This window comes from Schistocerca cancellata, chromosome 2 (assembly GCF_023864275.1).
Source record: "Schistocerca cancellata isolate TAMUIC-IGC-003103 chromosome 2, iqSchCanc2.1, whole genome shotgun sequence".
Taxonomy (NCBI): Eukaryota; Metazoa; Arthropoda; class Insecta; order Orthoptera; family Acrididae; genus Schistocerca; species Schistocerca cancellata.
The window spans coordinates 277481475-277509399 of record NC_064627.1 but is presented as its reverse complement, the minus strand read 5'-3'; the positions used below and the strand labels follow the sequence as shown (position 1 = coordinate 277509399).

The 27925-nt window shown below is 40.3% G+C and overlaps 1 protein-coding gene across 1 annotated transcript in view; it reads right to left on the bottom strand.

Annotated features, from left to right (window-relative positions):
* The window catches only part of LOC126161613 (NFX1-type zinc finger-containing protein 1-like), a 392892-nt gene extending 365565 nt beyond the window's left edge, over positions 1–27327 (bottom strand). The window contains exon 1 of the mRNA XM_049917568.1: positions 27169–27327. The gene's annotated coding sequence lies outside the window, so the exon portion shown is untranslated. The remainder of the gene's footprint in view (positions 1–27168) is intronic.
* Positions 27328–27925: the final 598 nt, after the last annotated feature.

The following is a 27925-nucleotide window of genomic DNA, read 5'->3' as shown; positions in this document are numbered from 1 at the left end:
AAGATAAAAGGCTTTAAAGTAGCTTACTGGAAAAAAAATCAATCTGGGCCACATACATTTCAAAAACTGTAAACCCAAAATAATTCAGGTAGTTAAGGGAGTGATGGGAGACAGCATTTAAATATTGGGAAAAGGAAGGAAAAACAGTACGAGAATATGGACTGGGGAAAAACAATGAAAAACTTGTGGAATTTTGCACAGAGCATAATTTAGGCTATTCATTACTAACACTTAGTTTACAAAAGACGTACGAAGGTTGTGTAAATAGTTGGTTGGTTGGTTGGTTGGTTTGGCGTATTAAGGAACCACACCACAGGGCCATCAGACCCCTTTTCCTGACACAAGCAAAGCTCAAGGTACAAAAACAACGAAAGTATGTTTGAGAAAGTAAAAGGGGGGAAAAGAAATGGGGAACTACACCTAAAAAGAAAACGAATAGAACAAACAAGAAATGGGGAAAACATACACCACAAGGAAAAGTAGAAGAAGGTATTAAAACCATAGAGCAGATGGTCTGGGCTGGCTGATCACAATAATAAGAGGATGAGCCAGCCACTCTGCAACACATTAAAATGTCCACCCCAAAAAGACAAGGCGAGATGAACACGTACGGAAAAGACGATCACCAAGACAAACAAATGCAAAGAAAGTGTGACAGAGTTAAAATGGAGGGATGTTGGCGGCCTCTGAGAGAAGGCTAAATGCCTACCCTTAGATGGTATGATAAAAAATCCCTCACGAATAAAACATAAAACTAAATCTGGTGCTGAGGCATTGTTGCCCAACACTGAAGGTAGGGTGCTGGGAAGGTTAAAAGTCTGCCACAGAGGGGATAAAAGTGGGCAGTCCAGCAAGATGTGGATGACAGTCATTTGCGAGCCAGAGTGGCACTGAGCTGGGTCCTTGCAACGGAGGAGGTAGGCATGTGTTAGCCAGATATGGCCAATGCGGAGCTGGCAGAGAACCACAGAGTAACTGCTAGAGGCCTGCATGGAGGACTTCCACACGTTCGTAGTCTCCATAATGGCATGCAGTTTGTTTTGCGTACTGATATTATGCCATTCCATCTCCCAAAGCTGAAAAACCTTTCAGTGTAATAATGATCGCAGATCAGTTACAGGAACACCGATCTCCAGAAGCAGTTTCCATGCAGCCTATTTAGCCAGCCTGTCGGCAAGTTCATTTCCTGGGATTCCGACGTGGCTGGGGACCACACAAACACCACGGAACGACTGTACTGTTCCAGGCCATACATGGACTCCTGTATGGTCACTACCAAAGGATGGCGGAGGTAGCACTGGTCGATAGCTTGTAGGTTGCGCAAGGAGTCAGTACAATGAAGAAACGACTTGCCAGGGCATGAGCAGATGCGCTCAAGAGCATGAGAAATGGCCGCCAGCTCTGCAGTGAAAACACTGCAGCCATCTTGCAAGGAGTGTTGTTCAATACGTCCTCCATGAACATACACAAAGCCAATGTGACCATCAGCCATGGAGCCGTCGGTGTAAACCACTTCATCCCTGTACATGTCAAGAATTGAGAGGAAGCGACAGCGGAGAGCTGCAGGATTAACTGAGTCCTTACGACCATGTGAAAGGTCCAGGTGAAGCCTCGGCCTAGGTGTACACCATGGAGGTGTATGTGAATAGACCTCAAGTACAGGTCGTAAAGGCAAGGATTCCACTTCAGACAGAAGAGATCGGATGCGAACCGCAATCTTAAGCCCTGTCTTCGCCTCCAATGCGGGAGATGAACTGCCGTGGGCGGGAAAAGTAGACGGTAATTCGGATGCACAGGAGAACTACGAATGTGTGTAACATAACTGGTGATCCGTTGTGCATGCCTGCGATGGAGGGACTCCGGCCTCCACCAGGAGGCTGGCCACCGGACTTGCCCTAAAAGCTCCCGTTGCCAGTTGAATGCCACAATGGTGCATTGGGTCGAGTAAACGCAACACCGAGGGCGCCGCTGAACCATAAACAAGACTCCCATACTTAAGGTGGGGCTGAACAAGGGCTCTGTAGAGTTGTAGCAGTCTAGAGCAATCTGCAGCCCAGTTGGTGTCGCTCAGGCAGTGGAGGGCATTGAGGTGCTGCCAGCACTTCCGCTTCAGCTGACGAAGATGAGGAAGCCATGTCAATCAGGCATCAAAAACCAGTCCTAAGAATCGATATACCTCCACTACAAAGCGTGGATCATCATTAAGGTAATGTTCTGGTTCCGGATGAATGGTTCAACACCAACAGAAGCGTATAACACAAGAGTTCACGGCTGAAAACTGGAAGCCATGGGCTAGAGCCGATGACTGCGCCTTGTGGATGGCTCCCTGTAGGTGCTGCTCAGCAACAATAGTACTGGAGGAGCAGTATGAAATGCAGAAGTTGTCTGCATAAAGAGAAGGTGAGACGGACGGCCTGACAGCTGCTGCTACACAGTTAATGGCCACTAAAAATAGACATACACTCACTGTAGGGCCCCATTCTCCTGGATATGGGGGGAACTAGGGGGAGGCAACAACTTGGACATGGAAAGTATGGAGCAACAGGAAATTTTAGATAAAAATTGGGAGTGGGCCGCAGAGACCCCACTCATATAATGTGCCACAGATATGATGTCACCAGGTCGTGTCATAAGCTTTTCATAAATCAAAAAAGACGGCAACCAGGTGTTGGGGTCTGGAAAAGGCTATTCGGATGGCAGGCTTGAGGGAAACTAGATTATCAGTGGTAAAGCAACCCTGGCGGAAACAGCCCTGGCATGGAGTCAGTAAGTCAAGGGACTCCAGGACCCAACACAACCGCCGACTTACCATACGTTCTAATAGCTTACAAAGAATGCTGGTGAGGCTGATGGGCCAATAGCTATCCACATCAAGCAGGTATTTGCCGGTTTTGAGGACTGGAATTATGGTGCTCTCTCGCCATTGTGGTTGAAGATGACGGGAGGAGAAGTCGCTTATAGTCGGGCAAGAGATGTTTGATCATCTGACTGTGGATCTGATTTGGCCCAGGAGCTGTGTTGGGGCAATGTGCAAGGACACTGAGGAGCTCCCACTCTGTAAATGGAGCATTATAGAGTTCACTGTGACGTTCAGTGAACAAGAGGGCTATCCTTTCCATCTGCTGTTTGAGGGCGCGAAATGCTGGGGATAATTCTCCAATGCAGAGGCTAGAGCACAGTGCTCAGCAGTTGTGTTTGCATCAGTAGGTAACACGCCAGTGACACCTGTCGGGGTCTGGTACCCACAGACACGTCTTATCTTTGTCCAGACTTGGGAAGGTGACATAGGTACATTTCCCAACATTCCTGTTTCCATGTTTTTATAAGCTGGCGAATGCAGGCACAGAGCCATTTAAAAGCTATTAGGTGCTCTATGGAAGGGTGCCACTTATGTCGCTGTAGAGCTCGCCTACGCTCTTTAATGGCCTCAGCGATTTCCAGTGACCACCAACGTACTGACGTTCACCGGGGCACCCTAAAGAACAAGGGATCGTGTTTTCTGCCACAGAAATGACCATTCTAGTGACACGCTCAACTACCACATCGATGGTATCATGTGGGGGGGATTCAACAGTTGACAGCAGAGATGTAAGCTTCCCAGTCTGCCCTGTTTACAGCCCATCTTGGTAGGAGTGAGGGAGACTGGAGCTGGGGGAGTGACAGGAAGATGGGAAAGTGGTCAGTATCACACAAGTCCTCATGGGCTCTCCAATGGACAGATGGTATAAGTCCTGGGCTGCAGATGGATAAATCAATGGCCAAGTAAGTGCTACGAGCCACAATGAAATGTGTAGGAGCCTCAGTATTTAAGAGGCAGAGGTCAAGTTGAGACAGGAAAGTTTCGAAACCTCTACCTCAGCCAGTAAGCACAGTGCCACCCCATAAGGCATTATGGGCATTAAAATCTCCCAAAGTAGGAAAGGTTGAGGGTGTTGTTGAATCAGTGCGGGCCAATGCATTCAGGGGTACTGCACCTCTACCTTGGCCAGTAAGTACAGTGCCACCCCACAAGGCATTATGGGCATTAAAATCTCCAAAAGTAGGAAGGGTTTAGGGTGATGTTGAATCAGTGCAGCCAATGCATTCAGAAGTACTGCACCATCTGGAGGAAGATATAAGTTGCAGACAGTTATTTCCTGCATTGTCCTTATTCTGACAGCCACAGCTCCAACAGGGGTTGAAGGGGGCACAGGTTCACTGCATACTGAGCTCAGGACATAGACACAAACTCCATCTGACACTCTTACTATAGTCGCTACGTTTCTTGTAATATCCCCTATAGCCGCAGAGGGCAAGGGTCTGCATTGCCGGGAACCAAATCTCCTGGAGGGCAATGCAGAAACACGTGTAAATCTGAACAGTTTCCGTAGCATGTAAAGCTGAACAGTTTCCTTAGCTCATCCACATAGTGGAAAAAACTGCAGCAATTTCGCTGGAGGCATGAAGCACGCAAGGAGGCAGGTTACACCGCAGAGTCAAGTGCTCTCATCGACTGAGTATTTTTATCCATTCCTTTTGTGGCTGAGGCATCAGTAGATCTCCACCTCATACGCAGGTGCACAATTGGTAGGGAATGGTGGTGTTGGGACAACCGGAGGGTCCTTTTTCTTAGCAGACTTCTTTGTTTGCTTGCCCTCTTGCTTCTCTTTGGGAGCTTGCTGGGAGGACTTCTCCGAATTAGCTTCAGGCATGGAGGAAGACCTTGAAGCTCTTCGTCCAGCAGCTTTTGGCTCCTTTAGCCACTGGTGAGTGTCCGCTGTGGCATTAGTGGAGACTTTGGGAGAGAGGGTCCCAAGGGACCCCTTCTGCACGAGAGGAGCCAGAGGAGGCTGTTGCTTCTCCAGCTGGGGGGAGGGAATCGATGTCTTCTGCTTTTGTAGAGGGTGGCACTTGCTCCCAAAGTAGGTGCTTTGGGAGCAATGGAAGGAGATTTTTCCCCTACCACCAAGGGGGCGGATGTATTCTGGAGGCCCGGAGGGCTCACTATTCATGACGCAGAGTGTGGTAAGACTGGTACTTGTGACGGCGATAGTAATGTAGCTGCAGCATATTTGGATGTCAACCAAATGGGGTGTAATCATTCGAATTTACGTTTAGCCTCTTGGTAAGTCAACCGGTCCACAGTCTTGTACTCCATGATTTTCCATTCTTTTTGGAGTACTGTGTAGTCTGGCGAGCAGGAGGAGTGCTGCTCTCCACAGTTGATACGAGTGGGAGAAGGCTTACATGGAGTATCTGGATGCAGTGGATGTCTGCAGTCTCGACATGTAGCGCTGGAAATGCAGTGGGAAAACATGTGCCCGAATTTCCAGAACTTAAAGCACTGCATAGGGGGAGGGACGTACGGTTTAACGTCACAGCGGTAAACCATCACCTTTACCTTTTCAGGTAATGAATCACCCTCGAAAGCCAAGATGAAGGCACCAGTGGCAACCCTGTTGTCTTTGGGTCCCCTATAATCACACCGGAGGGTGGCACTTGCTCCCAAAGTAGGTGCTTTGGGAGCAATGGAAGGAGATTTTTCCCCTACCACCAAGGGGGCGGATGTATTCTGGAGGCCCGGAGGGCTCACTATTCATGACGCAGAGTGTGGTAAGACTGGTACTTGTGACGGCGATAGTAATGTAGCTGCAGCATATTTGGATGTCAACCAAATGGGGTGTAATCATTCGAATTTACGTTTAGCCTCTTGGTAAGTCAACCGGTCCACAGTCTTGTACTCCATGATTTTCCATTCTTTTTGGAGTACTGTGTAGTCTGGCGAGCAGGAGGAGTGCTGCTCTCCACAGTTGATACGAGTGGGAGAAGGCTTACATGGAGTATCTGGATGCAGTGGATGTCTGCAGTCTCGACATGTAGTGCTGGAAATGCAGTGGGAAAACATGTGCCCGAATTTCCAGAACTTAAAGCACCGCATAGGGGGAGGGACGTACGGTTTAACGTCACAGCGGTAAACCATCACCTTTACCTTTTCAGGTAATGAATCACCCTCGAAAGCCAAGATGAAGGCACCAGTGGCAACCCTGTTGTCTTTGGGTCCCCTATAAGCACACCGGAAGAAATAAACATCTGTCATTCTACAATGATGCAGAGCTCATCATCAGACTACAAGGGGGAGGTCACAATGGAAAATAATTCCCTGGACCATGTTGAGGCTTTTATGGGGAGTGACAGAAACAGGAATATTACCCAGCTGGTCACAAGCGAGTAACACCCGGGATTGGTCAGGGGAAGCTGTCTGAATCAAGACTGCATCGCTTCTCATCTTGGACAGCACTGTCACTTCCACAAACTTATCCTCAAGACAAGGCAAAAAATTGAGGCTTTGTAGGTAGAAAGAAGTCCCTGTCCATTCTGCTACAGACTAAATACTGAGGTGAATATGGCTCTCTTCTTTCTGTAGCCCTACGTTCCTTCTGTGGTGTGGCGAGGGAGGGAAATGATTTAGGGTCATATCTGCCCTGATGCCACCCACTCCGATCGGTGGGTGCTACCCAGCCACAGCAAAGGCCACCTGGCATGATGGCCATTGCAGGGAGTCCTGATGCCCCAGTAAGACAGGCATCTACTCCTTGGCATATGTGGGGAGATTACAGCTCAGGCATCAGCAGTGCAATCCCTGTGTTATCATGGGGCCACCACCAAATGGGTACATGACGGCCCCACCACAAGAGACTAGCTACTATGCTGGATATTGGGCGCAGAGAAATCCAATATTGTCATGGAGGCAAAAAAGGACAGGAGACAACAGAAGAAGACAACATACCCCATAAAGTGGCCTCACCCAAATAGTCGAATTGCAGGTGGAGACGCAAAGCCATGACAAGAGGTTCAAGAGATCGAACCTAAGGGCACTATGGCTAACTCATGCACCATGTAAGGCGTCCTCCCCCAAACGGCCTGCACTTCTGTAGAATTTGGAAAGAAGCAGGTCAAACCATAAAATGGGACATGAACTTATAAGGCCGAAATGTGTGAGACTCCTTTTAGTCGCCTCTTACAACAGGCAGGGATACATCGGGCCTATTCTAACCCTTGGACCCGCAGGTGGGTGTATAAGTAGTGAAAGGTTTCAGATTGATTACGTAATGATAAGGCAGAGATTTCGAAACCAGGCTTTAAACTGTAAGGCATTTCCAGAGGAATATATGGCCTCCGACAATGATTTATTGGTTATGAACTACGAATTAAAACTTTAGAAATTGTAAAAAGATAGGAAATAACGGAGATGAGATATGGATAAGCTAAAAGTACCAGATTTATTGAGAGTTTCAGAGGGAACAATAGGCAATGTTTGGCTGAAGCTAGGAAAATGAATACTGTGGAGGACGCGTGCATAGCTTCAAGAGACGAAATACTAAAGGATGCTTGCTAACAAACAGGAAAGAAGACAAGGTCTAGTAGAAATCCTTGGATAGCACAGGAGATATTTAATTTAATTGATGAAAGAAGAAAATAAAAAATACAGCAAATGACAAAGCAAAAAGAAAATACGAAGTCTAACAAAAGAAGATTTGCAGAAAATGCAAAATGGCTACACAGGAATGGATAGTGGACAAATGCAAGGCTGTAGAAGCATTTGTAACTAAAGGAAAGGCTGATACCATATTCTGGAAGATTAACGAGACCTTTGAAGAAACAAGAAATAACAGAGGGAGTATACAAGAGAGATTAACTTGAAAATTATATTATAGAAAGGGAAGAAGAAATAGGTGAAGATCAGATGGGAGACACAGGACTAGAATTTGACACAGCACTAAAAGATCTTAGTCAAAACAAGGCCCCTGAAGTAGACAACATTCACTCAGTATTATTCTGATCCTTGGTAATGCCAGCCATGACAAAATATTCCACTTGATATGCAAGATATATGAGACAGGTGAAATACCAATCAGACTTCATGAAGAATGTAATAATTCTAATTCCAAAAAAGCAAGTGCTGACAGGTGTAACTACGGCCAAACTATCAGTTTAATACTATATGGTTGCAAAATACTAATACAAATTGTTTGTTTGCGAAAGAGTGGAAAACTGGTAGACGCAAACCTCAGAGAAGATCAGTTTGGGTTCTGGAGAAATTTTTGAAAATATGGCACAACACTGACTTACCCTAAAAGGTAGGTTACAGAAAGGCAAACCTACATTTATTGCAATTGTAGATTTGCGATAACTTTTGACTTTACTTTCTGAAATTTTGAAGATAGTAGGGATAAAACAGAGGAAACAAAAGTTTTATATTGCTTGTATAGAACTCAGACTGCAATTATAAGAGTTGGAAGACATGAAAGGGAAGGAGTAGCTGAGAACGGAATGACATAGGGTTGTAGCCCAACCTGAACGTCATTCAATCTGTACTCTGAGCAGGCAGTAAAGGAAACGAAGAAGCTATTTGGAAAAGGAACTGAGATCAGAGAGGAGAAATAAAAGCTTTGCAGTTTGCCAATGATAATGTTAATCCTGCCAGAGATAGCAAAGGACTTGGAAGAGCAACTTAACAAAATGGATAGTGCCTTGAAAACAGTTAACAAGGTGAGCATCATAAAAAGTAAAACAAGGGTAGTGGAATGCAGTCGAATAAAATCACAGAATGCTGTGGGGATTAGGTTAGCAAATCATTTTCGCTATTTGGGAAGCAAAATTACTGATGATAGTCATAGCAGAAAGGATACAAAATGCAGAATGGTTACTACAAGGAAATCAGTTTTGAAAAACCGGCGTTCATTAACATCAAATATAGTCCTATGTCCCAAGAAGTTTTTTGAAGGTATTTGTCTGAGGTGTCACATTGTACAGAAGTGAAACATGGAAGGTAAACAGTTCAGACAAGAATAGAATATAAGCTTTTCAAATATGATGCTACAGAAGACTGCTAAGGATTAGATGGGTGGATAATATAACTGATGAGGAGGTACTGAATGAAATAGGGAAGAAAAGAAATTTATGACACAACTTGACTAAGAAAAAAAAGTCAGAATCGGTTGATAGAATGCATTCTGAGACACCAAGGAATTATCCATATAGCACTGTGGAGAAGTATGAGAGGGAAAAGTTGTAAAAGTAGACCAAGAGATGAATACAAGCAGGCACAAATGGCTGTACGTTGTAATAGTTATTCGGCGATGAAGGGGCTCACACAGGCTAGACTATAGTGGAGAGCTGCATCAAACCAGTCTTTGGACTGATGACTGTTGCAACAACAGCAAGAAATCCAAAACCAGAAAATCTGCTCGTTTTATAAAACGAGCTACTAGACAGTAGGTTCAAAACAGATTGGTTGGTTTAAAAGAAGATTGGGAGAAGGGGGGGGGGGGGGGAGGGGCAGGGAAGGACCAAACTGCAAGGTCATCGGTCCCTTGTTCCCGGTAAAATAATTACACAAGGGAAAGAAGAAAAGAAAAGAGACATACAGCACAATAACAGAAGCAAGGAAGAACCAGAACGCCACGAGGACAACCAACACTACTATGGACAAAACAGGAAAATAAAACCACAGAGAGAAGCAAGAAACAGGTAGAAGGGGTAAAAATAAGAGAGCAGATGACCGTGGCTGGCCAACCATGAGAATAAAAAGGAAAAGCCAGCCACTCTGCGGCACATTAAAAAAAACACCCTAAAAGCATTAGACTGGAGAACCAAGAGGGACAAAGGACATGCACTAAAACTTATATAGAATGATAAAACCCACCATCACCCACGTAAAACTCAATTAGCCGATGAGGTGTTGTCAGCTAAAATTAATGGCAATGAGTCCGGTAACTGAAGAGTTCGTCGCAGGGCAGCTGCTCACCAAGATATGGGCCACTGTCAGCAGGGCACTGCACCAACACAGGTGGGTCATCACGGCGCAGGACGTAGCCTTGTGTCACCAAAGTGTGGCCAATGCACAGCCAGAAGAGAACCACAGAAACTCTGCGAGAGGCCGACATGGAGGACTGCCACACATTCGTAGTCTCCATAATGGCACGCAGTTTGTTGTGCATGCTGAGGTTATACCATTTCGTCTCCCAAATCCGCAAAACCTTGCGGCGTAGTACTGAACACAGGTCAGTTGCAGAGAAGCCGATTTCCATAAGCAGTTTCAGTGTATCCTGTTTGGCCAGCCTGTCAGCAAGTTCGTTGTCTGGGATTCCGATGTGACCTGGGGTCCACACACTGAACGACTAGACCGTTCCATGGCATACACGGGCTCCTGGAAGGTCGCTACCAAAGGATGACAAGAATGGCACTGGTCAATAGCTTGTATAGGCTGCTCAAGGCGTCAGTACACAGAAGAAACGACTCCCCAGGGCATTAACGGATGTGCTCAAGAGCACGAGATATAGCCACCAGATCGGCAGTGAAAACACTGCAGCCATCGTGCAAGGAATGCTGTTCAATATATCCTCCATGGAAATACGCAAAGCCAACATGAGCATTAGCCATCGAGCCATCAGTGTAAACCACTTTGGGGCCTCGGTACATGTCAAGAATCGAGAGGAAGTGGCAGCGGAGAGCTGCGGGGTTAAATGAGTCCTTAGGGACATGTGAAACGTCCAAGTGAAGCCTCGGCCTAGGTGTATGTGAATGGACCAGAAGTATAGGTGGTAAGGGCAAGGACTCCAGTTCAGAAAGAAGCAATCGGACACAAACTGCAATTGGAGGCCCTGACCTGGGCTGCCAATGCGAGAGATGAACTGCCTTGGGCGGGAAAGGAGACTGTGATTCGGATGCGCAGGAGAAATACGAACATGTGTAACACAAATAGCCAGCAGTTGTGCATGCCTCACCTTCAACGGAGGAACTCCGGCCTCCACAAAGACGCTGGTAACTGGAGTCGCCCTAAAAGCTCTTGTCGCTGGGCGAATGCCACAACGGTGCACTGGGTCGAATTAATGCAATACCGAGGTCTCCGCTGAACCATAAACCAGACTCCCATACTCAAGGTGGGATTGAACAAGGGCTCTGTAGAGCTGCAGCAATGTAGAGTGATCTGCTCCCCAGTTGGTGTTGCTCAGGCAGCGGAGGACTGGGTGGAGGTAAGGAGGAGGCTGGGGTGGGGAGGGGGAGGGATAGTATGGTGGGAGTGGTAGATAGTGAAGAGTTGCAGTTTAGATGGAGGGAAGGAAAGAAGGTGCAGAGGGGGGAAGGGGGTAAGCAGTGGAAAAAAGAGAAATGAAAAGAAAAAGACGGTGTGGCGGTGAAATGACGGCTGTGTAGTGCTGGAATGGGAACTGGGAGGGAATAGGATGGGTGAGGGCAGTGACTAATGAAGGTTGAGGCCAGGAGGGTTACGGGAACATGGGATGTATTGCAGGGAAAGTTCCCACCTGTGCAATTCAGAAAGCTGGTGTTGGTGGGAAGGATCCAAATGGCAAAGGCTGTGAAGCAGTCATTGAGACGAGGGATATCATGTTTGGCAGTGTGTTCAGCAACAGGGTGTTCCACTTGGTTTTTGGCCACAGTTTGTCGGTGGCCGTTCATGCGGACAGACAGGTTATTGGTTATCATGCCTACATAGAATGCAGCACAGTGGTTGGAGCTTAGCTTGTAAATCACATGACTGGTTTCACAGGCAGCCCTGCCTTTGATGGGATAGGTGATGTTAGTGACCGGACTGGAGTGGGTGGTGGTAGGAGGGTGTATGGGACAGGTCTTGCATCTAGGCCTATTACAGGGGTATGAGCCATGAGGTAAAGGATTGGGAGCAGGTGTTGTGTAAGGATGGACGAGTATATTGTTTAAGTTCAGTGGACGGCAGAATACCGCGGTAGGAGGGGTGGCAAGGATAGTGGTCAGGACATTTCTCATTTCAGGGCATGACGAGAGGTAATTGAAACCCTGGCGGAGAATGTAATTCAGTTGCTCCAGTCTCAGATGGTACTGAGTTACGAGGCGAATGCTCCTCTGTGGCCGGACTGTGGGACTTTGGGAGGTGGTGGGAGACTGGAAAGATAAGGCACGGGAGATTTGTTTTTGCACAAGGATGGGAGCAGAAGAGCATTCCCCTCATAACTCAGTACCATCTGGGATTGAATTAAATTCTCTGCCATGGTTTTGATTATGTCTCATCGTGCCCTGAAATGAGAAATGTCCTGCCCACTATCGTTCGCACCCCTCCTACTGTGGTATTCCGCCATCCACCGAACCTACACAATATACTTGTCCATCCTTACACAACCCCTTCTCCCAATCCCTTACCTCATGGCTCATGCCCCTATAATAGACCAGATGCAAGACCTGTCCCATACATCCCCCTACCACAACCTACTCCAGTCCAGTCACTAACATCACCTATCCCATCAAAGGCAGGGCTGCCTGTGAAACCAGTCATGTGATCTACAAGCTAAGCTGCAACCACTGTGCTGCATTCTATGTAGGCATGACAGTCAACAAGCTGTCTGCATGAACGGCCACCGAAAAACTGGCTAAAAACAAGTGGAACACCGTGTTGCTGAACACGCTGCCAAACATGACATCCCTGGAGGGTAAGGAGTCATTCCAATCCCGGGATTCCGCTCCCGGTATTGGAAATGACTCCTTACCCTCTCCCTTAAAACCCACATCCTTTCGTCTTTCCCTCTCCTTCCCTCTTTCCTGACGAAGCAACCGTTTGTTGTGAAAGCTTGAATTTTGTGTGTATGTTTAAGTGTCTATCGACCTGCCAGCGCTTTTGTTTGGTAAGTCTCATCATCTTTCTTTTTAGATATATTTTTCCCATGTGGAATGTTTCCCTCTATTATATTACTTTACAAATGGACATATTTAATTTGGCATTTCCGGCACAAATTGTAGCTGCATTCTTTATTATCTGGGGCACCTGAAGCCTGTAAATGGAACTGCTTTGCTGCAGAACTTCGGTCAACTTCAGTGTGACCATATCAAACTATCGATCTACACGCATGCATCCAAACTCTGCAAGCACTAGATGAGATAATCTTGAATCCTGTACTTCCAACTACCATACTGGATTACACATGAAGTTTATACGATTTGCTTGTCCCTTCATAATTTGTAGCCCAAATCATGTAAGATTCAGAAGTAATTTAAATGTGTGCCTTGAATCCTTAAACAAACTTGAAAATTATCCTTCTTAATGTGACCTACAGAACCCAATGAATGAACCAATGATTGACAAGCTGAAGATACCAGAGACATATTTTGCATAAACAAGCATCATTTTCCTGGGAAAAAAAGCTCTATCTGATAACTAAAACAGTGTCATGATAGTTTGTTAATGACCAAATTTCTAAAGAATAATACAAAGCAAGAATAATGAATACACAATGTTAAGTGCATGAACAAAAAGAATTCAAAATGATAAAATCATACAGAACTCAAACAACAAAAGCAAGGGAGTAAGCCAGTACAAACAAACACACAAATCTGTCCCTCAAGGACCTGGCCAACTGTGTAAACAATTACATTAGCAATACAGCAACCAAACTGCAAGGAAAGCTTCCAAAAATACAACACATAGCTACAAATAAACATGTAACTTAGACAATGTAGCTGCTACCCACCATTAGGGAAGAAATCAGGAGAATTCTGCATGTATTTAACAGTAAAATGTCCACAGGTCCAGACAAAGTTCAGACGACACTGCATTAAGCAGCATAAAAAAAATTATATACATGTCGTTTACATCCACTTTATTAAGGTGTCTTCCCGTTCCATTCACGTATGGAGCACAGGAGTAATGAATGTCTGAATGCCTCCTGGTATGGTGTAATTATTCTAATCTTATCCTCACAATCCCTATGGGAACAATACATTGGAGTCTGAAGTATATTCCCAGAGTCATCATTTAAAGACAATTCTTGGAACTTTAAAATTTTGTATTTGTGAGCATCCACAACCTCCACATGCTTAATAAACATAAAGATGGTCTGTGAAAGACTGTAATGCGATGTTTATTTAACCGTACGATTAGCTAATTTCAAATAAACAAACATCGTATTACAACCTACTATGGACCATATTCATGTTTACCTTGAAACTTTGTTTGTAGACTTTCTTGGGACAGTTTATATATATCTTCAAGAGTCTGCTAGTTCAGTTTCTTCAGTATCTCTGTGGCACTCTCCCACAGATCAAACAAACCTAAGACCATTAGTGCTGTGCTTCTCTGTATGCTTTCAATATCTCGTTAGTCCTATTTGGTACGGGACCCACACACTTGAGCAATATTCTAGAACTAGTCACACAAGTGATTTGTAAACAAACTCCTTTGTAGACTGATTGCACTCCCCAATATTGTACCAATAAACTGAATTCTACCAACTGGTTTACTCCACAACTGAGCCTATGTGGTCTTTCCATTTGATATTCCTACAAAATGTTACACCCAGGCATTTTTATGAGTTGGCCAATTCCAATAGTGAATCACTGATTTTATAGTCATAGGATACAGTTTTCTTATATCAGTGACCGCTTATCATCAAAAACTGTATATTATTATGAAGTGTTCTACTGGATACATATCTATCCAGTGCAAGGTCAATTATTCTCTAAAGCTGGAGCCATAGTTTTTCTACATGCTCCTACCCTGTTTCAGGTTCCTCATTGCCATATGACACTAGTGATATTTTTTCTAGTTTACTGAACATATATAACAATATTAAGAAAAGGAAAGCTGCTACTCACCATATAGAGGAGATGCTGAGTCGCAGATAGGCACAACAAACAGAATATAACAAATAAAGCTTACGGCCAGTAAGGCCTTGTCTTAGACACACACACACACACACACACACACACACACACACACACACACACACAATTGCAGGAACAGGCAAGGGTTGTGTGTTGTGTCTATCTGTGACCCAGCACCTCCACTTTATGGTGAGTAGCAATTTTCCTTTACATAATATTATTACATTTCATCCTTGATTTTCCATTGTTTGATTTTTACTGGACATTTGTATCTTCCTGCTTGTTTTAGTTGTCCTTTGTACTTTGGTAATCATTGTTGCCACACCACACCATGGTCACTGCTCTCTGTTTTGATGAGGATATCCTCAAAGCGGTCAGATCTATTTGTTGCCACTACATCAAATAATTTCCACCTTGAATCACCTTCTGAGCTATCTGTTTTATATAGTTTTGAGGAAGGCGTTTAGTAATGTTTCACAGGATGTCTTATCATGCTCACCATTAACAAAACTAATTTTTCCAATTGATTGTTGGATGATTGAAGTCTCCACTGATGATTACAGTACGACAAGTGAACTTACGTACTAGTGAACTGATCTTTTCTCTAAAAATTTTGGTTACATCAAGAGAGGAGTCTGATGGGTGATAGAAAGATCAAATTATCGTTTTATGAATCCAACCCAAACAACCTCATATGCAGCTTCAATTTCTATCTCGATGGGTTTGAGTTTCATGTCTGTTGTGACAAATACACCACCTCCATTTCCAATTTGCTTATCCTTATGATATAAACTTAAATTTTTCCCCAAAATCTTACTGCTATGAATTTCAGCTGTCATTATTTGCATTGGGTGGAGAATTTCCAAATCTAAAAAATCCCTATGTGCGTCCCACACACAGTCAGCTACCTGATTAGGAGCCTCTGATGTGTAGTGCACACCTGATCCATTTAGGAGGACCCTACAGTTCTCAACCCTATGGCACAAGTCCAGGTTGTGGCAGCCCAGCTTGTCACAGAACCTTCAGCCCTTCCCCTCATCTCAGAACCAAAGAGCCACAATCAGTTCTGGTGACAACAATGCTGCAAATTGTTAGCTTTGCGGAAACTCCATGCACCAGGCTAGTCTTCTCAAACTTCTCTGCAATGACTGAAGTATGACCTCGGAGCCCAGACGACAGGTATCACTTGTTCTAACATGTGCCACAATCTGCAGCTGGTTGCATTCTGTTCCCTCAATGGCTGCCAAAATAGTCTCTTCAACATGTTGAAAGAGGCCCCAGGCATATAGACTGAGTGCACCTGCTGCTCCTTGCTGCTATTTCCCTAAGGGGTATCACCATCTTCCATTTTGTTTGAAATGCCCTCGATTAATAGATCACTACCCTTGAGCATTTGCCTCCTCTTGACACTGGACAAAATTGGTTACCCCGAAACAGGTGAAGTGAGTCCCACTGGGGATCATTCCATGTCAAGTCACCCAGGCCTTGACACGAACCATGTCAGATTTTGATGAAACTTGGTACAATTACTTCTTTTATCATCCTGAAAGCACTTGTAAAATTTTTTTGCTCCATCTCTTATAGTTTTTCTTTTTTTTATAAATTTTTAAAGTTTTTAGATTTGGCGTTGTTTGTTTCAGCAGTCGGAAATCTTAACTTAAACGTGTCCTCACAACTAAAAAAAAATTGTATATTAAAGAATACTCAAGATATCAGTATGAAATTTTGGAATAAGTTTGTGTATTATATCTAAATGTTAAAAAAAAATTACCATAAAGATCTATTACAATCTTCCAAATGAAAAAAATTTACAAGTTTTTTTTTTTTTTTTTTTTTTTTAACTAACGGATGTTTAGTTTTACAAAAACTGCAATATCTAGAGTCTCAGACCTGATAGAAGGCTCAAATTTGTTTTAAATACTCTTAATTGTATAGGCTATTAGATAAAAGAAAAATTATGTTGGCTTTTTAACCTGTTTAGTTATCTAATTTTTAAAATAACATTAATTATATTTTAAAAATAAAAAGTACCAAGTGACTTAGACACCGAAAATAAGTTTTTCTCTTCTTGGAGTAACAATGTACGCTTGGATTTTGTTTTGTTACTCCTGTGTTTTGAAGTAACAATTTATTAGTGTTAAATAGTCCTTGGATAGTATTTTATTAAGTTTATTCGAACTTTCAGTAAGTACTGTTACTTAGTTTACAGAGATTCTTTTCCAATATCCTATAAAAGTAACCAGAACAGTAATCAGACCAAAAGTGAAATCAGTATGTCAGATATTCAAACCTTTAGCGCAGGGTTATTTAAAAAATCTGACTGTTTCCAAACAACCTACACACCTTCAAAAAAGTTACAACCGGTACCTGAATTGAGTGAGGAAGAAAAAGATTTGATCCACTTACGATCTGGAATTAATATGTGTGAATTTAAGAATATATGTTCACACCACAGTTACTACTTTTTAAATGTTTTTGAAAAGTATCAAACAACATGTTTAGACCCACTAAAAAAACAAAAAAAGCCCATCAAAAAATCGTTGAGAAGTGTAGGCTTGGATCTTTCTAAACAATTACTGACAAAAAATATTAACATAAAACCTGGACAAAAGCTTTGCTCAACATGACGTAACTTTTGTGAGGAAAAATTAAGAGTTGAAGTCAATGAAAGTGAAACAGATGATGAAGTCATGGTTGGATTAGAATCATTGGAATCCAGAAATGAATCCCTTGTACAAACAAACATTGCTCTTGATAATTTAGGTTTAACACCGATAAAGCTTCATGGCTTGTCAGAACAAAGTAAAGGGTCTTATTTTAAAAGGAAGGTCAGCAGTATTGAAATGACTGCAAAAGCATTAAAATATGATGCACCAAGTTCTGATGATGACGAAGAAGATACAAGTGTGGCTGAGAAAGCAAAGGATTTTGATGTAATGATTTCTCTTATGAAAGAGAAGATTTTATCTGTTGGGAGGTCTAGAAAAATCCAGATTTTGACCTTGGCTCCAGATTCTTGGAGTCGAAATAAAGTGATGAAAGAATTTAATGTAAGTGAGTACATGGTGCGACAAGCTAGAAAGCTAAAATCTGAAAAGGGTATTTTGGAAACTCCTGGTCCAAAAAAAGGTAAAACTCTTTCTGAAAATACAGTAAGACTTGTAACAGATTTTTATGAAAAGGATGAAAGTTCCAGAGTGCTACCTGGAACAAAAGACAAAGTAAGTGTTCGAAAATATGTGTACATGCAAAAAAGACTCATTTTGTGTAACTTGAGAGAACTCAATTATTCTTTCAAATGGGAGAATCCCGAGGTAGAAGTAGGATTTTCAAAATTTTGTTTCTTGAGACCTAAATGGTGTATCCTAGCTGGTGCTGCAGGCACACACACTGTATGTGTATGCAGTATCCACCAGAATGTTAAACTATTACTGGATGCTGTGAAAATTGAAGACTCTTATAAATACCTAATTAAGATGCTTGTGTGCAACACGGAAAACCAAAACTGCATGCTACATCATTGCGACAGCTGTCCTGCAAATACTGCACTAACTGAGTACTTAACTGAAAAACTAACTAAGTGAAGATTATGATTTAGAAGAAGAAATTGTAATCAGTCAGTGGGTTAACACAGACAGGGCAGAAATGATCAAACAGTCTATCAGTGTTGAAGACTACATTTCTTTATTGGTTAGGTCATTGGAAAAGCTCACCCCGCACTCGTTTATAGCAAAATCCCAATCAACAGCCTTTAAAAGATTGAAAGAAGACAAACCACCCAAAACAGCAATTATTGTGATGGATTTCAGTGAAAATTATTCCTTTGTTATACAAAATGAGATCCAAAGTTACCACTGGAATAGAGGTGGTTGTACTCTACACCCAGTTGGAGTTTTTCTAAGAAATGAGGAAAACAATGTTTTTGTTTCCAACCACTGTTTTATTAGCGATGACTAAGAACATGACACTGGTTTTGTTAACTTTGTACAAAAAGAAATTACAAAGTGGCTGTCATTACATCATACTGACATTGACTCAGTTCACTACTTTACAGATGGTTGTGCTGGGCAGTACAAAAATAGAAACAGTTTTAAAAATTTGACTGAACACTTGAGAGACTTTAATTTTAAGGCCCAACACTTTTTTTTGCAACAAGTCATGGGAAGTCAATTTGTGATGGCCTAGGAGGAACTATTGAAATAATTTTAAGGAAAGCCAGTCTACAGCTTTCAGATAAAGAACAAATAATGACAGCAATCGATGTGTACAAGTTTTGTGAAAAAAATATCGAAAACATTCTTTTTCACTTTTTTGACAAAAAAGAAGCTGATGTGCTACGGTTAAAACTAGAAAAACGTTTTTCAGCAACCCGAACCATTCCTGGAACAAGAAGTTTTCATAACTTCAAACCACTTCCAACAAACAACCTTGAAATTAGAAGGACTACAGATAGTGTAAAACCCTCCTTAGTCTTTTCTTTCCATTCTTCTTCTGATTGGGTTCGTCTTGAACCATCCATAAATAGCTATGTGGCTGCAAATTATGATGGTAACTGGTACTTTGAACTAGTAAAAACAATATTCAATGATGAAGAAGATGCAGAAATTCTATTTCTACATCCTTCAGGACCAGCTGCATCATTTTATTGGCCTCAAAGAGAAGATTCTTGCATAGTGCCTTTGGAGCACATAGTCTGTGTAGTAGACGCACCTCAATCAAGCCGCACTGGAAGAATGTATCATTTCAAAAAAGACTGTACCAAAAGAACTGAAAGTTCTTGGATGAAGTGTAAAAACAGTTTGAATCAGCATTAATGTTTATTAAAAAGACAAAATTACTCAAAAAATTCAATGTTTCAAGCAATCAGTTGGGTTATACATAAGTGTCATAAGTACACTATCTTTGTACATAATTCTAATGTAATCTACAATAATTAATAAACATGTTAAAAAGCCATCATTATTTTTGTTTTATCAAGTAGCCTATATGTTTAAGAGTAAATTAAAACAAATTTGAGCATTTTATCAGGTCTGAGACTCTAGATATTGCAATTCCTATAAAACAAAACATTCGTTAAAAAAAATACATATATATTTTTTTCATAGAAAATATTAATATATTTTAATAGTATCATTTTTATCTTCAAATTTGTATAATAAATAAACTTGCTGCAAAAATTCATGATGTTATCTAAAAGAGTTTTTAAGATAAGCAATTTTAAAGTTTTGAATACAAATTAAATTTACCATTTCCGAAGGTTCGGAAAACGCAAAATATAAAAACTTTAAACATTTATAAAAAAAAAATATAAGAGATACATCAACAAAAAAATTGCAGGTGTTGTCAGGATGGTATTAGAACCATTAGAGGCAAATTTCATGAAAATCTAAGGAGGTGAGTGTAAAATTTATTTTTTATTGGGTGATTTGATATGGAATGACCCACTGGCTCAGTTTCAGTTTCGGTGAAAAACAACTTCTCACACTTGTTGGTTAATGATCCCCATTCACCCTCTACATGAAACCTAGCTCTGCCAATGACAACACTACTTGCAGTCAAGTGAGTGATGACAGACCCAATACTTTCTCCAGACAGGATCCACAGGAGTGGATAGTACTTCAGGTACCTCTGGTACTGCTACATGACTCTGATTCTTCGAACAAAATGACTTTCAGTTGCTGCCCATCATTTGACAGTAGTCAGGGCAACTTCCAAGCAGCTTACAAATGTCAACCAATTCATTCTGTATTTGTGAACGGTATTCCAGGGGACTGCATTTTAGCTGATGCAATGTATTACAGGACAGTGAACACACAACGTTAAATTAAACCTGCTGATTATCTTTTAATCTCCTGAGCTAGAAAATTGCTAATTCACTACAAGAATTGAATCAAAGACACAGAACAAGATATTTATTAAGGCAACAGAAAAATCTGTGGTAAAAATTACTTATTTCCTAAAACTTTTGAGGTTAATTATAGTTGTGAGAAAACTCAAAAACAGACTTAATATACGATAAATGTAGATAATATATAGAACTAATACTCTTTAAGGGAAAACCAACTGTAACACGATACTTTAGTTAGAATATCTGCTACAGTGATGCAGAAAATTACAGATCAGTTTTAAATAAATGGTCTGTTACAGGAGTACATAGACATAAATCATAAAAATAAAAAATGTCATGATTACCAGTCCTACTAACTGAGGCATCAAACGTTTTTATCTGGATCTCCATTTTTGTGTTAGGAAGTGCTGGAACTGAACAATTAACTTCATAACTTGTGTAAAATTTCAGCTTCTAGTTACCCTTGAAAACTAATTTCTTAAAGCAAAGCAACAAGCCATTGCAAAGGCATATGGCATTAACTATATCTGAAAAAGTATACAAATATCCTAAGCCAGCTCATTTCAGTAGCTTTTATTCAATTTATTGAATTAGTGAGGCCCTTCAGCTGATTTGTTTTTTATAGCCACCTCCTGTCATTTCGTTACTAAAAAAAAAAGCGTAAAAGTTTGTTTTTTAACAACCAATGCAATTTTATGGAAGGCTGAGAATAGATATGGAAGTTCAGATTTACAAGATAAATGGAAGGCTCAGGCAGGTGGAAATAGTATTCAATTTAACAATAGTTTATAATGGTAATAGAAAGACACATATGCAGCAACAGGATGACGTAAATGGAGTAACAGAATGACATTAATTTTACAATGAAATGACTGACATTCCTGAACTCTTAATATGTTACACAACAAATATAGTTATATACTGGTCCTACTACAATTTTAGGCAGCTGTATGTGGTTATACTGTTAGTATTAATTGGAGGTAATGGTTAAAAAAAGGAAGTGCTGTAAACCAAGTACATAATTCTCAGAGAGAAGAAACATAGTCTGTCTGAAGAGCAGCTGCTGAAAGATGGACTAATAATCCACTTTACAAAAAATGCTTACTACGTGTAGAATGTAATTATTTATTTTGAAACACAATCCTTTTTCTTCAATAACCTATGCTAATTAAATACTTTATGTGGGAAACCTGGAAAACAATAAACTCAATGTAGCCTATAAAAGTACTGACCTCCTGTTACTGCAACACAATGTTGACTATCTTTAAAGGTCACTAAGAATTAGACCTAACTTATAAAAGCATTATTACGTGTTGTGTTGTTAGAAGTGTACTACTGTGAAGGTGTAGCCAGTCAATTTTAACAGCATTTTCCTCTTTCTCAACTGACAGTTTTCAGAAAACACTATAGAATAAATAATTCATGGCACTTCTCTGTCATCTTACACAGCAAAGGTGTCATCAAAGCTGGGAAACACATACTATCTGATGCTGAGAATTTCACAAAAATTACAAATGAAAAATTTGATGTATATCAACAAAGCTTTTTTATCGATCCAATTACATTATATTTTCAAAAATGAAAGATTTGGTAGAATAAACATTTTTTTATACCTTGGTTCTCCAAATTACAGAGAATAAGGAGGAATTAGATCAAATACGGGTGGGAATAGTTCCAGCAGAACAGACCACAACTATTCATATTGTTATGCCTATTTATCATTTTATTATTGAGTACCATTATTACTCACTATTCCCCACATGTTTGCACACAATTTCAAAAACCAAGCTTCAAACAGAGGCAATTCATAGGACAACCATAAACGTACTGCCTCACTTCAAGGGGACTTTGGGTTGGGTTGTTTGGGAGAGGAGACCAGACAGTGAGGTCATCGGTTTCACGGGTTAGGGAAGGGCAGGGAAGGAAGTCGGCCATGCCCTTTCAAAGGAATCATACCAGCATTTGCCTGGAGCGATTTAGAGAAATCACGGAAAACCTAACTCACGATGGCCGGACGCAAGGTTGAACTGTCGTCGTCCTGAATGCGAGTCTGGTGTGCTAGCCACTGCGCCACCTCGCTTGGTACAGGGATTTTGCTCTGGTTGCTTACATAAGAAATAAAGGTCAATATTTTTTGTGGGGCAGATATTTTATGCTTAATATGTTTATGAAGTTTCATTTCTTAGAAAGAATGATCCAAATGGAAAGATGTTTAACTTTCCTTATACAAATATAAATGTTGGGGTGAAAAAAGACAAGTCTGTACAGAAACTGACTCCATCTGCTGTACATCAGAGGAATAAATACCCCACACAACAGCAATGCAGAATGAAACTGGTATATTCAAGTGAAAGCATCATTCCATTACCACATTGTTTATAAATTTCATTAATAAAATATTTGTTTAATACATGTGCCTTCTATATCATCTAGTCACTCAGTTATTCCTTCCCATAACAGATATTTTTGTGAATTTCTATAGGAATTGGGTGAGCTGAATTATTGTTCTTCTATAAATGAGCACAATAAGCATGTCTGAATTGTGTCATCCCACTGTCATATTTTTTTCACTTTTTCTTCTTTTTTTTTACTTAAGTCTCATAGGAAAGTGTTTCTGAGGAAGAGAAATTTGTTAACATTGAGTATTGATTTAAGTGTCAGGAAGTCGTTTCTGAAAGTATTTGTATGGAGTGTAGCCATGTATGGAAGTGAAACATGGACGATAAATAGTTTAGACAAGAAGGGAATAGAAGCTTTCAAAATGTGGTGCTACAGAAGAATGCTGAAGATTAGATGGGTAGATCACATAACTAATGAGGAGGTATTGAATAGAATTGGGGAGAAGAGGAGTTTGTGGTACAACTTGACTAGAAGAAGGGACATGTTCTGAGGCATCAAGGGATCCCCAATTTGGTACTGGAGGGCAGCATGGAGGGTAAAAATCATAGAGGGAGACCAAGAGATGAATACACTAAACAGATTATGAAGGATGTAGGCTGCAGTAGGTACTGGGAGATGAAGAAGCTTGCACAGGATAGAGTAGCATGGAGAGCTGCATCAAACCAATCTCAGGACTGAAGACCATATAACAACAACAAGTCTCATATTAATGAAACAAACTGTTACACTATGAAAATTATATTTCTTTGCTTATGTAGAAAAAACCAGTACAAACATGTTCTCTTTGTAATGATTCATTAAACAAAATCACTGACTGTCATTCTGTTGCTTGTGGAACTGCCTAAATAGCAACTGCTGCACAAGGAACAATTTGGTTTCATATCAGGAAAGGCAAAAGAAGCTGCTGTAGTAAAATTTATGAAAGTAGTTTTAGAAACCCCAGATACAGGAGAACACATAACAGGCATTTTCCTTAAGCTTAGTAAAACATTTGCTTTAAATGATCATGATATACTTCTAGGTAAACTTTAAACATGATGAATAAGGGAAACTGTAAATGAATGATTCAGGTACTGCCTAGCAAACAGGGTGCATAGGTAGAGATTTCCCAAATTTCAAGTATCTCAAAATATATACATTTATTTATTTATTTATTTATTTATTCTTTGCCCATGGACTCCAGCTGAAAATACAGCTGAGAGTATTGGGTGTGTCATACAATAGGCTATTAACATCAAACTTGATTTCATTATATATAAATGAAACAAATGATTAAACAGAAATAGTCCATAATCATACAAAGGTATTACATGTTTCACATTATATGTACACACAAATCCAAACAACATACATGATAATTTTAAAAGATACATTTCAGTAATGATGTAACGTATTAAACACCATCTTAGTATTCACTCAAACTGTATATACATTTCTCTGTGAGATATAGTTTCAAAAGATTTTTAAAACATTTTAGGTCTGTTTCTTTTTTAATGATTTTGGGGAGTTTATTAAAAAACCTTTTGCCCGCTTCTTCTGGGGCAGTCATAGACAGTTTTAGATTTCTGTTTATCATGTAGTAATTTTCATTTCCTCTTGTACCGTGTTTGTGTACATCTTTATTTAGGAGGTGTTTATCACTTGACCTTACTGCCATTATGCTTTGGTATATGTACAGTGAATATACTGTCATAATATTATAGTATACAAAAGCTTGCCTACAGGTCTGTCTTGGTGGTATTTTTGCAATGCATCTCACTGCCCTTTTCTGAATTGTGAATATTCTTTTTAGGTAGCCAGCTTGTGCACTTCCCCATATATGAACTGAACAAGACAAATGTGGGAAGACAAGTCCATAATACATTGATCTGAGGACTTTATCATCCACAGTCTTAGCTGTTTTATGCATGATGAAGATCTGTTTGTTTATCTTTTTACACAGTGCATCGATGTGCTCCCCCCATGCCAAATGTTTGTCTACTATAGTTCCTAGAAAATTTGTGCTGGTTACTTCTTTAATAGTCTTTCCATTTATATTAACATTTATATTATAATTTTCACTATGCTTGGTCTGAAATACTACATTCATTGTTTTAGACTGATTCATAAACAGGTTGTTTTGTGTTAAATATTTATTTGCATTTTCGATAGTCCGGAGTGCTTCCTTCTCAAGCTCCTCCTTTGTGTCAGCTGTGCAAATGATTGTTGTGTCATCAGCATACATTATAAGTTTCTGATTTATATAGCTAGGGAAGTCATTTACGTAGAGTATAAATAGTATTAGCCCAAGCACAGACCCTTGCGGCACACCGTGTTTAACTGTTTGTAATTCTGATCTGTAGTTTGTTATATTTCCCCCACTAGTATGTCTGATTTCTGTACATTGTTTCCTATTTGTAATGTATGATTTAAGTATGTCATAGCATTTTCCTCTAATTCCATACTGATATAATTTCATCATTAATTTTGAGTGGTTCACACAATCAAATGCCTTAGATAGGACCATAAAAATCCCACAAGTCTTTTGTTGCCTGTCAAGTAAATTAAGAATGTGCTCAATTATATCTGTTGATGCTGTTTTTGTTGACTTCCCTTCTCTGAAACCATGTTGTGATGAATGCAGTATACTGTACTTTGTTATAAAACTTACAATTCTATTCTTTATTATCATTTCATAGATTTTAACAAATGTTGAGATCAATGATATTGGCCTGTAATTTCCTTTCTTAAATATTGGCTTCACTTTACTTACTTTCAGTGAATCTGGAAATATACCTTCTTCTATCGCAGCATTCAGCATGTGTGTCAATGGTTTTAATATACATTCTCTGCATTCTTTTATGAGATGTGATGTGACACTATCCAAGCCAGATGAATGTTTAATTTTAAGTTATGGTGTATCATCATTCAGATCCAGTATGTTTGAACACTGGAGTCCCCTCAACAGAGTATGTTAGGCCATATACTGTTTTTCATTTACATTAATGACTTCCACAATGGAACACACAAGGAGAAACAGTGTATTTGCTTGAAAGCTACAGAATAATTACAGACAGAATGCAAGTAAAAGGTGACAAGGCACTTACAGCATTAGCAAATGGTCAACAAATAAAGGTAAACTGTTAATATAATGAAGACTAATAACATAAACATCTATATACGTAGAAAAACCTAATTCAACAAGACTTGATAGTACATGTGATCACAGAGTTTGTGGCTAGCACAAAATTTATAGGTATGTATGCTGATCAGCAATTCAGATGGGACAAACAAATCATAGTAACTGGAAAAAATTAGCACAGCATGCTTTGCCCTACAGATATTAACCACAGTGGGTAATAAGCTGGTGTCTAAGAACAAGATATTTTGCACACATACATTCTACCATTAGTTAGGGCAAAATACTTGAGGGGGGTAGGGCATAAAGCTCAAAATATGGAATAAGCATTCAAACTGCAAATCAGAAAAACGAGCAAGAGTCATATATGGGTCCACCGCACAGACATTTAAAAAATGGGGTATTTTGACAGTTCCGACCAAATACATCTTCCACACTAATGTTTTTCTACAGAAAAACACTGCGCAATATGCAGCATACATTACAAACAGACCAGTTACAATGAGAGCTTATATTTGGATAGAACAAATAAAGACTGAGACTACTATATTTTAGTAACACAATAAGCCTACATGTCCAGTTTATAAATTATTCTATGTAATCTCAAAACCAAGGAATGCTACCGGTATCACGAGACGTCTTACGATTAGTTGCCCTTGTTTGAATCAGGTTATTTCAGTTCCTTAAATTTGTTTAAGTAGTTCTGTGATAAACAGTGCATGTATGTCTGCATCATTCTTATCTAGCAGTGTTATAAATTATGCGTAGTGTATGTAAAATGACGGCATCGATTCAAATAAGTCTGTCTACGGATGAAAGTAAAATACAACAAAAAAGTGGAAAACATACGGAAGCTGTGAGATAGAGCATCACGAAGCATAATCTCCGCCCATATATTACATACAAGTCATTCAGTAACGTCGTGTATGAGAATGTGTGTTGCGCAATGAAATCTAGAACATTCCGACATTTTCATATCATATTTACTTTTTATTAAGTGATACCGGTTTTTTATTTGTCCTTGACCATTGAATATAATGGTACATGTCATGTCAAATACATGTACACATACCATTACCAAATAAGGTGGGGTCAACAAGCGTGGGGCAGGAAGTCGGATGCCTTACAGTTATAGTAATTGGAATACACTAGTGATTTTCACAGTACTTACGCTTTTCACGGACCTACAGATGCATTACAGCAGGAACAGAAGACGAATATAATATGCTAATGCTTCACATACTCTTCATCGTGTTACTTGAGCTACTACACATCATCACGTCAACACAATTCAATGTTCCCGTTTGCACACTGCACTAGCACACTATAAACACAGGTGACTTCCCACATGAAACACTATAACGCTTCGGGATTCCCCGAATTCTAATATCGATATAGTCAGATTTGGCGAAGTGACCTGAAATGCTGCGACAGAATACTACTAACGGAGCATAATAATTAACAGTCACGATTCTTCTAAGGCATCGGTATATCATTTCTAGAATAACAGATGAAAAAGATTTTTTCATGCACAGACAATACTATTCTACAGAAACTTCAAACATGCGTCCTAAACATATTGCAAATCCAAATGAAACTAATTGGGTAAATAGAGGTCCAATACGCCGTATTCCAACAACGCTTCATAATAAAAGATAACAAAAATATAGCAATGACACGACGTCGTGCGTCGGCACACAGGTCTTGTGACAGAAAATCAAACGAAGTTCTCGTTGGGCGATCAAAATTACAGCCGCTTATTTGCGAGACATTTTCGTTCACATTATTTATTCCGGCAATAGTGCATTTAGAAGGGAACTAACCAGCTGTGATTAAGTACTTAATTTGTTAATCTGTGCAAATTACTCGAAACATCCACTACCGTTCCGTTGGCCTTCTCTCTTGTTTTCGTGTCTTAAAAAGCTGAC